At 31.9% G+C, this 11617-nt stretch overlaps 1 pseudogene; it reads left to right on the top strand.

Annotated features, from left to right (window-relative positions):
• Positions 1-9492: 9492 nt before the first annotated feature.
• LOC141511966 (ER membrane protein complex subunit 3 pseudogene) lies at positions 9493-10290 on the top strand (annotated as a pseudogene).
• The last annotated feature ends 1327 nt before the right edge of the window (positions 10291-11617 follow it).

Here is an 11617-nt window from a genome sequence, read left to right as displayed (position 1 = left end):
GTGAACTGATCCAGCCATTCTGGAGAGTTTTGGGAAGTATGTGCTTTGATTTAGTAATGATACTAAATCTGCATTTCAAAAGAGATTAATAAAAAAGAAAAAAACTATACAATAAAAATATCTTTTGGGGGCAACTAAGTGGCACAGTGCATAGAGCACTGGCCCTGGAGTCAGCACTGCCTGAGTTCAAATCTGGCCTCAGACACTTAATAAATACCTAGCTGTGTGGTCTTGGGCAAGCCACTTTAACCCCATTGCCTTGCCAAAACTAAAAAAAAAATATCTTTTGCAGCTCTTTTTGAGGTAGCTAAGAACCGGAAATTAGGTTGATGCCCACCAAAGGGGAATTGCTGGATTGGTCAAGAAATGATAAGCAGGATAATTTCAGAGAAGTATGGAATGTTTTATAGGAAATTATACAGAACCAGGTGAGCAGAACCAGGAGAGCACTGTACAAAGTAACAGAAATAATGCATGATGAATAACTGTAAAAGATTTAGCTATTCTCAACAATACAATGATCCAATACTGTGAAAAAAATGCTGTCTGCCTCTGGAAAGGGAATACAGATATAAAGCATGCACTTTTTCAATTTTTCCTCTACTATTTGGTTTGAAAAATTCTTTCACAAAATGACTAATATGGAAATATTTTATGCAATTGCACATATATAACCAATATCAAATTATGATCTCAGGAAAGAATGAAAGGATGGGAGGAAAGAATTTGAAACATAAATTTTTAAAACTGTGAAAATTGTTTTTATATGTAATTGGGTAAAATAAGGTATTTAAAGGAATGGGAGTTTTTATAAATTTTTAATTTCTGGTAAAATTTTATAATATATTATTAAATGAATGTGTGTGTGTGTGTGTGTGTGTGTGAGTCAGAGAGGCTTGCCTCATTTATAAGATCATATGTCAAACCAGATTCATTCTGTTTTTTTGAAATTGTAAGTGAAATAGTGCATTATAACAGTGCTATAATCATAATTTACATGTATTTTTAGAGGAAATAACAAGGGCCAAAAGTCTCACACGATGTTGTTCAAATATTGAAGAGATGCGAGCTAGACAATAGTACTCTTAAATGTGTTCAAAACTGGTAGAATATCTGAAATCAGAAATGCAGAAACTGGAACAGTTCAATATCATGGGAGAGTACATCTAATGATCTGTATTTAGTCATGTTCTGGTTAGCATTTTTATCAGTGATATGGATTAATATATTCTTGTAATGCTTCTCAAATTTAAAGATGATACAATTTTGGGAGACACCTAACTCCCAACGCTTCTCTAAGAAATAAAATTTATTTTTTTAGGTACAAATCTGAAAGAATTATATAAATTCTAGATATAATTTGAATAGTAATATTTAAGTGTAATATAAATGATATATGTAATATTTCTGCTGAGTTACCAATGATTTCTTAATTGACAGTTGTTATGACCTTTTATCAGACCTTATATTATCTGCAGCAATTAAAATTATTGATCACTTTTTTCTCTCGGATACCCTTTTCTGGGGTTTTGTAATATTATTTTCTTTTGATTTTTCTCCTCATTTTTGAACTACTACTTTGTCAAAATTCTAAATATTTATTCAATATACATGATGTTCCAAATTACAAATTCCCAATGACTTTGGAAGACAAAATTATTTCCAGTTATTCAACCTTGGTGTCATCCTGGAATGGAATTTAGAATTCACTCCATATATTCAATTTTTAAAACAATTATTATGCATGTGTTAGCATCACTTATTATTTGTGGGTATATATAATATATATATATATATATATATATATATATATATATATATATATAATTACATGATGCCTTAGCATCATTTATTATTTGTTGATAAATATAAGTAAATAGATATATATTATTTGTATAAAACAAGTATTATTTATATATTGTATATGACTATCTGAATATTACATCTATGATTGTTATAAATTATGTATATAGATCGTTTTAGCTATATATGTGTAATTGAAGGCTAAAGAAATCTAAAGTTTTTGGTAAGTTTTTATCATTTTATAGAATCAGTCTTTCTTTTGTGTTCTCATTAATTGAGCAAAACAGCCATGAACATTTACTTTTACTATTCTCACCAGTTGGATATTGAAACCACCTTCAATATCTATCTGAAGATTTTAATTGGTTTCATCAAGTTTCATCCCTGCTGGGAGTGTTTGATAAATATGCTTAAGCATATTCTTTGGAAAAAACTTCTTTTCTTTTATGGTTCTTACCTTAGGAATAATTCTCTCAAATACCTCTATAATTATGCCCTAACATGTTTTAATACATTTTTTCCAAATTATGTGAGAGAATGCATTCAATAATTTTTATGCAAATGTAAGTTTTTGAATGCCCTTGTTTTGATATACTTGGTTAACTAGTTGGATTCAAAGTATATTGTCTCTTTATAATCACTTCTGATATTTCTTCTAATTTTACCATTATTTTAAGTACAACTTTTAGATTTTGAATTTAATTGTTTTCACAAATTTCAAGGTCTTCAACTTTCCCCTTTCCTGATTTTAGCAATTGTTTCATAATAAAAGGTAAAGTTTTGTTTTTGTTTTTGTTATTGTTTATTTATTTTTTTATGTTATTGAAATGAACTGTTACATGACTTGGGACCAAAAATATAATCGATAAAATAGCAAAATGCACATATGCATACATTCAAATTTTGCTATTTTATAGTAATTGTGGATAATCAAAACATTCATATCTTGGCCACTTCATGCATACTTATATTTTAACCACCTTAGAGATTACCAGCATCTTCACCAAGGTATTTTTAGTAGCTAGAATAATGGTCAAAATTGTTTTATATTTAATATATCTTAATGTTTTGTGGATGACATTGAGCTTTCCTCCATGTTGTTTATCTAATCATCATTATGACTACTTCCAACAGAGTCTAATATTCATTCCACTGGCATTTTCATATTTTGTTGTCCCTGTTCCCAATAATGACATGGAAAATAGGCTAGGCTTTGAGAAAGTTTCTATTATTATTATTATTATTATTATTATTACTAACACTAGAAATTAGCATTAATATGAATATTTAGGACCAGTCATCATCACCAAAAATTACAGATGTGTTCACTTGAAGGAGCCTATACATAGTAATCAAGGAAAATCCTGCAAGGAAACAATACATAATGTGAAACATTTCACTCTAGTTTTTTAAATATTTTCTACCTTTTAAATATAAAACAAGAAATAATCTAGTGATTGCAATACTATAACCAATGCTGACTATATCCCATAAACTATCAGATGACAAATCTCCATGTGACATACAAATTTTTAAGTCTTTCTTGTAAAATCAAGTAATGATAATTTAATTACCATTGACTACCATCACAGACAGAACTGTCATCCACAAATGCTGTTATGTAACACTGAGAAGTCAATATTTGAGAATATTTTAATAGATGTTGCTACAACTATCTCTAAAATATGTATAACACCAAGTTTTCTATCTAAAAATATCTAATTAAAGAAGTTAAGAAAATTGAGCCAGGACCACAGTAATTAAGTCCATTATAGTAATAAAGTCAAATACAAAAGAAAAATTATTTTATTTACCTATTCCATGACCAAATAATATTAAATAGAAAAAATTAAGATAGGTCCAGCTTCCTTAATAATTTTATATGAATACCATCAAAATTAAATGAGATGATAGTCATTACAGAGATTTCCGATTATACACATAATGAAGCAGAATATAGGATAACATATATGTAAAGGGGGTGTTGATAAAGAAGCATTTAAAAATGGCTGACAAGTAGTTTTGTGTACAGAAAGGAACACACATGATAATAAAAACATTCAGGTTATTCATTACTACTTGAAACTATAGGAATTTCACTTTTAGGGACCCTGGCCTTGAAAAGCAATATAGATCTTAAGAGGAAATTGCAACATATTACTACGGGTTACATTAATTAAAACACAAAAAAGTTTCCAAGAAAATATGTTCAAAGGTGAGAATTACAAAAGAGAAGATCACTTGTATTCCTTGTCACAACATCACAAATAAAATTATCTACAATTTTCTATTCATTATCTTGTTGATCCACATTAAATTAAGGGAATTTTTATAACTGTTTCCACACCAAATATTATAATCTCTGAACTATATGGGAACTGGAAGCTCTCAAAATGCAAAGATCTAAAGAAAGAAACCAACCTTTATAGGAAAAGAACACAATAAATTCATCCCATCATCCTGTCTGCTACTAGAGTTATCTCAAATGCATTTTGTTATGCCTACAAAAAATCCCATCACTTTTATCAGATTACAAAATCTAATATTTTGTCTACTTGTTCAAAGTTCCAAACATTCAACTTAATAATATAACAACAAGATAAGATCTTGTCCTAAGACGATTTCTTTCAAAATTTCAAAAAAACAAATGTAAGAAACATGACAACAGTAACAACTGACAGGTGTATCATCTTAAAATATGAAAAAGTCTTTTTTTAACATCATTTAAGTTCCACAACTTACCTATTCTTTAGGTGGTAAAATAAATATCATTTCCATTTTACAGCTTAAGGAACTAAGTAAGGCAAAGTGATGTGTAATGATGATTAAGGTCACATAGTGTCAGAGAAAGACTTTGTCAGAGAAAGACTTCTAAGCAAGCCCTACTCACTTTATGAACAGAACTTTATTTCAATATAAGATCCAGAGGAAGAGAGATTAAACAATTACATATATGCCTAGTCAACCAGGAATCAAAGTTATTTTTAGGCTACACAGCCTAACTATAAGTATATTTACTATAACATAAACTATATATCAGACTTCAGTTATTATTCGAATAAAGGTTCATACTTTGGTTGCCTGCCCAGTTCCACCAATTAGATTTCTTACCAAAAAAAAAAGATATTTAAATGTGCCTCAAAAATAGATGCACACATCTATTTCTCCTTAGGGTCAAAACTGGGATTGATGAAAAAGTTATTTTCATTAAAAGCAAAGTTAAGCTTCTCTGATAACCAACTCACAAAATATTTTGTACTAAAAATCAATTTTAGTCTAGGTATCCATATTGTCACAGATGAATTTTAACTATAGGCAACAATTTGTTTAAAACTACCTTTTCATAGATGGATCAATTTATTCATATTAAGGATATATACATATTTATTTTTCCAGAAAGAAAATAGTTCAAATATTTTGTGTTCCATATTAGGGAATAAATATTGAGGAAGTGTTGCCAGGAGAAGATACTACTTTTATCAATAAAGTTTGACTTTTTTTGGCAATTTAGCATTGTAAACAGTAAACTAGACTATGAAGAGGTAAGTGACTTACTTAGAATCACACAGTCAACACATTTCAGACTTGCTTGCTTTTTACTTACCAGAAGGTTTGATTTCATGTACCTAAACATAAAACTGAATGAAGCAACACATGTACCCCATGTCTTGGAAATGCTGTCCCCTGCATGAATATATATTTGAGTGACTAGAAAGGAAACTTTTCTTCCTGGATCTTCCTTCTGATGAACCAGAGGTTAGAGACTAGCTACTGTGTTTTCCTCAGAGAGAGGTGGTTCTAGTCAAAAAAATGAATCTACATTCTCCTTTAATGTTTTTCGTTTCAGAAATATGAGTTCAAAGCTTCAAGTTAACTGCTCAAAAATATGTGTTTCAAGTTTCAAGCTAACTTCCAATTTCTTTTTCAATATTGAATAGGAAAAGGACACTGAGGTCTGTCTATATTTAAGTCTTAGTCTCTTTCTTTCCAAATACCAGTTTCTAAATAAAAAACATACAGTAAATATCAATGAAAATCCATTTATCCAAAATTGTAGCAGAATATTTATGTGTATGTGTATGTATAAGTATCTATAAATGTATGCATGCATGCAGGCATGTATTTGAATAATCACAAAACAATATGGAGAGAAAAGAGTTTACCCATTGGGAGTGAGATAATTTGCCTCAATAATGTGTGTGTGTGCGTGTGTGTGTGTGTGTGTGTGTGTGTGTGAGAGAGAGAGAGAGAGAGAGAGAGAGAGAGAGAGAGAGCATTCTATATCTCATCCAAAGTGAAGCTTCCCTAATTTTTTAATGAAGTAAGTTGTGGCTAGATACATGATGAAAACTATAACCTCTTCTCAATCAGCCTCTTCCCAAACTTTTCTTTCAGCAACCTGAAGTGGGGTTGGTATCCTCCATCTTTTCTGTTGAACCTGGAAGCCAAAAATTCCTGAAATCTGTAGAGTTGCTGTGACTCTAAAGAATCCTCTAGGAAGACTGAAGGACTTTATCCTACACTCACCAATTCCATTCCACACTTTACAAATACACAAGACAAATATTGTCACCAATAAGAAAAGATTTCCATATTAATGGGTTTGTCATTTGTCATTGGGATAACATGAAATTTTCTACATTTCTTCTTATGATAATAATAATTATTTATATCTCTTAACTTTATTTGTTTATGAAAGAACTTCTTAAGCCAACAACATTGATTCAGGATATTATGTATCTTTTCACATGTGGGTTTTTCTTTTACATAAAATTCCAAGATCTCAGAATCCACATGAAATGAAACATATATTGATTAACTATATTTCTGACATATCAGTTTAGAAAAGTTGAAGCAGGGAAAAATTATATTTGCATAATCTTAGGAGTTTTGGTTCCATTTGAGTTGAACTATTATTAATTCCATCAACTTCATCCCTCTAGTCAAGAACTAGAATTGTTTGTTATATCAATGAGCATTGAAAATTAATTTAATTAGGTGTAGTTAATCTTGAAATCCATAATCAATTAATTTTCAATCAGCTGATGAAATTAAATGATCAGGCTAATGTAGAAACAAAGGGCTAATTATGTCAATAAATTTTAGTTCATTAAATGTGAAGTTCTTCCTTTTTTCTGAAGAGATCGATTTCCCATTAGATGGAAAAAGATAGGTAACATTCCTTTAAAAATATATTCTAGCAATTCTATATATAGCCATCATGGAAGCATTGTATAAGGGGAATCCATGCCAGTTCAGAGGAGAACCAGTTGTGAACAAAGAATATGTTTTGCTTTTTTATGTTATATCCATATCAGAGGCCAGAAATTCTTTTATCCACCTCTTCCTCCTCTTTCTACTACCTCCATTGAAATCTATTTATAATTAATTTTGGATCTAGATCTTTGATTTTTCTGGATAACTACCATAAAAACATAAAATGGTAGAATTTTGATTGTATTAGGTTTTACAAGTAGTGATGAACAGACCATTCTAGAAGTTCACAGATGTACCACATAACAAAATCCTTAAATAAATAAGCATCTACTAGACTGTAAATATTACCTCCATTCTATTTCATTTTTTCTTATTTTTAATTAAATAATTTTCAATTCTGAAATCCATTTCTCTCTCCCTCCCTCTTTTGCTTCCCTGACCTATTGAGAAGTCAAATAACATGATCACTACTATATATTGAATAAATCATGCTATAATTTAGGAGACATGATAGTTGGTTTGAGGAAACAAGAAGATAGATTTTCTACTGATTACCCTAATAAAAACTTAAACCTTTCTCCCACTCTGAGCCTACTTGTAGAAAACTTATAGAAGGAAGGAGAGTGCAGTCCTCTGGGCTGTTGTTTCTGAAAAAAAAAGTCCCTATACTCTTGGGTATAGAACTAAGTGTATGGGAATAAAATAGTCATGTGAAACTTCTGTGGTACAGTAACATAACTTTAGGGACCCTAGTTACATGGATAATATTTTTCTTCATGTGTCAATAAGACCATTGCATATAACTCAGGTTATTTTTTATATGGACTGGGTTCTACCTTGGAATCTCCAAAACTCTTATCTTTTGAGCAGGTCTTTGTCACATAGAGAATTTCCTCTGAAAATCTTCTACTGAAATTGATACCTGAGTTTTCACAGGTGTTAGTGAAATCATCATCTTCCACATTTCTTCTCATGGCACCAATGTAAACAATATTTTGCACCACAAAATGTAGAAAACATTACAAGACATGGAACTAAGATGGCAGCATAAAGACAGGAACTTGTCTGAGCTCCCCCCAAATCACTCCAAATATCAGTAAATAATGACTAAATACATTCTAGGGTAGCAGAACTACACAATGATAGACTAAAACAATTTTATGAACTAAGACAACTTGAGGTCAATAGGAAAAGTTTGTTGCAAAAAGATAAGAGAGGAACACAACACAGCACAGGCCTTATCAGTACCTCCAGCTCCAGCAAACCAGGGGAAAGTCTTAGGAGCCATTGTATCAGCAGTGGAAGCAGCAGTTTCCAGAGTTCTTGGTCCACAGACAACAGGGATATGAACAAATGAGTCAGAAGATTACTTTCACCAGCACTGAGGCAGTATTCTGTTGTTTTGCCCATACTCAGATCTAGGTCACATTCCTAGGTGACAGTGATGGGTAGCAGCCCCAGAGTGAGTAGGAATACCAACACATCAGAGCTTGAGGCCATAGTAAAGCTCATAATTCAAGTGAATATGGTCACTCTTCAACTAAAACAGTCTAAGAAAATAGTAATCACAACTCTTTAGATCATACCACCTTGAAAGAACTGAAAAAAACTTATAGGATATTTGGAGTATCTCAGAAAAGAGTAGCACAAAACTCCTGAAGTTCACTCCTTCCTGGAAACAGTCCTATTTTAAGAATTAAAATCAAATAATGGATGAGAAAATGAACATAGAGGAAAAAAATTCTAATTGCAAGAATTTGCTATGGTGAAAAGAAAAATCAAAACATAAACTGAGAAGAGGATAACAATGTCAAAGTTTTGTATCCAAATTCTCCTAGGAAAAAAAGTAAATTGGTCTCAAGTCATGGAAGAGTTAAAAAATATTTTGAAAATCAAGTAAGTGAAGTAGAGGGAAAATTGGATAAGGAAATGAGAAAGATGCTAAGAAATCATGAAAATGAAACAATGGTCTGGCAAAGAAAACACAAACACACACACACACACACACACACACACAAACAGACAAAAATAACACCTAAAAAACCAGAATAGGCTGAATGGGTAAGAGAGGGACAGAAAGCCTAAAAGGAGAAGGGTGTCTCAAAAAGCAGAATTGATCATAAAGAAAAGAAGTTTCAAAAGCTCAGTGAAGAATATATTTCCTTATAAATTATATTAGAGCAAATGGAAGCTAATGACTTTATAAAAATCAAGAAACAATAAAGCAAAATCAAAACAATGAAAAATAGAAGACAATGTGAAATATCTCTTTAGAAATACAGATGTCAGACATGGCTCCAAGGATTTAGGTGAGGACAGGGGAGTGAGTTGGCTGAAAGAGGAGGAAGGAATTAGGAGTGGTGATAGACCAGAGCATATTTTTTGCAGCTTGTACTCAGAGTAAGCTCAGAAGCAGTTGGCATCCTTCATGAGCATCCTTCCCCAGTCTTCACATTCACCATTGTGGAGTTCATGCTGTGGCTATATTCCAACATCTGTCTCTGGGTGGTCCTGCCCAACATCTTCAACACGTTCTTCATGGACATGATCCACCTGGATCATGGGCATGTGTCCATCCTGTTGCAGAGAAGCAAGAAATTCACCCATTAGCTGGTTTCCTATGGTCAAGTTTTAATGTGAATAACATTGTCAGGGTAAATGATAAATATACACTCAAACAGTCTATTTTGACATGAAAGTACTATTTCATAAACCCTGAGGATGAGTTTTTCAAAAAAACCCCAAAAATTAAAACACAAAGAAAAAAGAAAAAAAAAGAGGAAAGTAGTGCTTCCATCTCCTATGACAGATTCTATCCTGCTCACAGACATAATGGAAGGAAATGTAACAAGTGCAGTTCCTTTAATTCACATTGTTAGATGGATTCACATGACTTTGTTAGGATTTGTTTCAACCAAGTTTCCATTTCCTCTGACCTTCTAATTTAAACCCATGTTACAACAAAGAATTGAATTGTTCATGTTAGAAGTAACCTGGTAAGTTATTTATCCTAATATTTCCTCATTGGGTTTATTCCCTGATTCTGGCCAATGACAGTGCTATAGACCAGTCTCCAATAAGGTAGAAACAGATGACCATAGGATCAATAAACACGCCTGAACACCACAACAAAGCTTTTAAGATCGACTGGGAAACTTTGAAGTTCACTGATTATCAGTGTGCATTAGGTGATGTGGAAGAAGAGTTAATGTCCAGGATCGTTATTTTGAGGGTTTGTTCAAAAAGGAGCTATAAACATCCCTTTTCTGAAGGCGGAGGTAGTGAGCATACTAGCATACTAGCATCTGCAACATGTTGTTGGGGGCTTGGAGAAGTCATATGATTCTTTTGTTTGTGCTTGAAAATCTCAGAATAAAGAGAAGCTTGTGCAGGACACCTAATTTGGGTCTATTCTTGTCTAAACTTTTCTCCCTCTTATGTTTGAAGTCAAGAATTTAAAGCCTTTTCCATCACCAGAAGCAGAAGGAAAACTATGTTTTTAAAAATATTTTCCAGCTTATATCTCTAGCAAGAACAGTAAATAAGATGGGAAACCTGGATAATGAAGGCATAAGGAAATAGGAAGATTACCAAAAAAACTACTTCTCGGGAAATGATATCAGGTGCAGCTGATCTTTTTTCTAGAGTCCAAAGAACTTGGAAATCTTTTCTTTCTGTCCTCTAACAACTAGAGTTACCATTTAGTGACACTTATATTTTATAGAGAGCACTTGTTAGGTCAAGCATGATGACAATAGATATTACACCATTTTTCCCAGGACAGTTGCAGGGGCTTGGTACTTTTGACTGGGATTGTTCAGCCATGGCTAAGGACCATATCTGCTGATCTTCACTCCCATCATTCTGATCAACAACTTTCTGGAAGTCATAACTTCTGAAGTGTGTCATAGACTCAGCTCCACCTTCTACATCTGCAGCAAAATTTGAAATCCATGTGGATGGGGCCCAGAATAATACTGAAATGCATTCTGAGCCATGAAAGTCAGGTTTAGGGAGTACATGTTTTCTCTTATTTTTATTGCAATCTAATATTTTGGGGAATTTGTATTCTGTACCTTATTTTATTATGACTCTTAATCGAACCACTTCATTCCTTGGGTATTATTAGAAATAAATAAGAAATGATATAATGACCTGTGCAGTTGCTAATTTAATTTTATCTAGACATATGCTGTGGTCTGAGGATTGTTCATTTTACTTGGTTTATGTTGTTTTTACATTGTGATGTGCCTCCTCATGTGATGAGAGCTGTAACTAGCAAAAACCTAACCATCTTTACAATTTAAGCAAAGTGAAATCAAATTTACCTGGAAAATATATCCAGAAGAGGTAATTAAAAAATGATCTGACTACCTGAAAGCTATAATTAAAAAAAGAACCTAGATATCTACTTTTATGAAATTATCAAGGAAAACTGTCCTCATATTTTAGAACTAGAGAATAAAATAGAAATTGAAATAATCTGCTGATCACCTACTAAAAGAGATGCCAAAATGAAAATTCCTATAAATATTATAGCTAATTTATGGTAAAAAAAAATTGTGCATATGGGAAAAAGTAAAATACCAAATATATT

This window comes from Macrotis lagotis, chromosome 2, assembly GCF_037893015.1.
Source record: "Macrotis lagotis isolate mMagLag1 chromosome 2, bilby.v1.9.chrom.fasta, whole genome shotgun sequence".
In the NCBI taxonomy this organism is placed as follows: Eukaryota; Metazoa; Chordata; class Mammalia; order Peramelemorphia; family Peramelidae; genus Macrotis; species Macrotis lagotis.
Note: the sequence above shows the minus strand (reverse complement) of the source record. Positions and strands in the feature narration are given on the sequence as shown.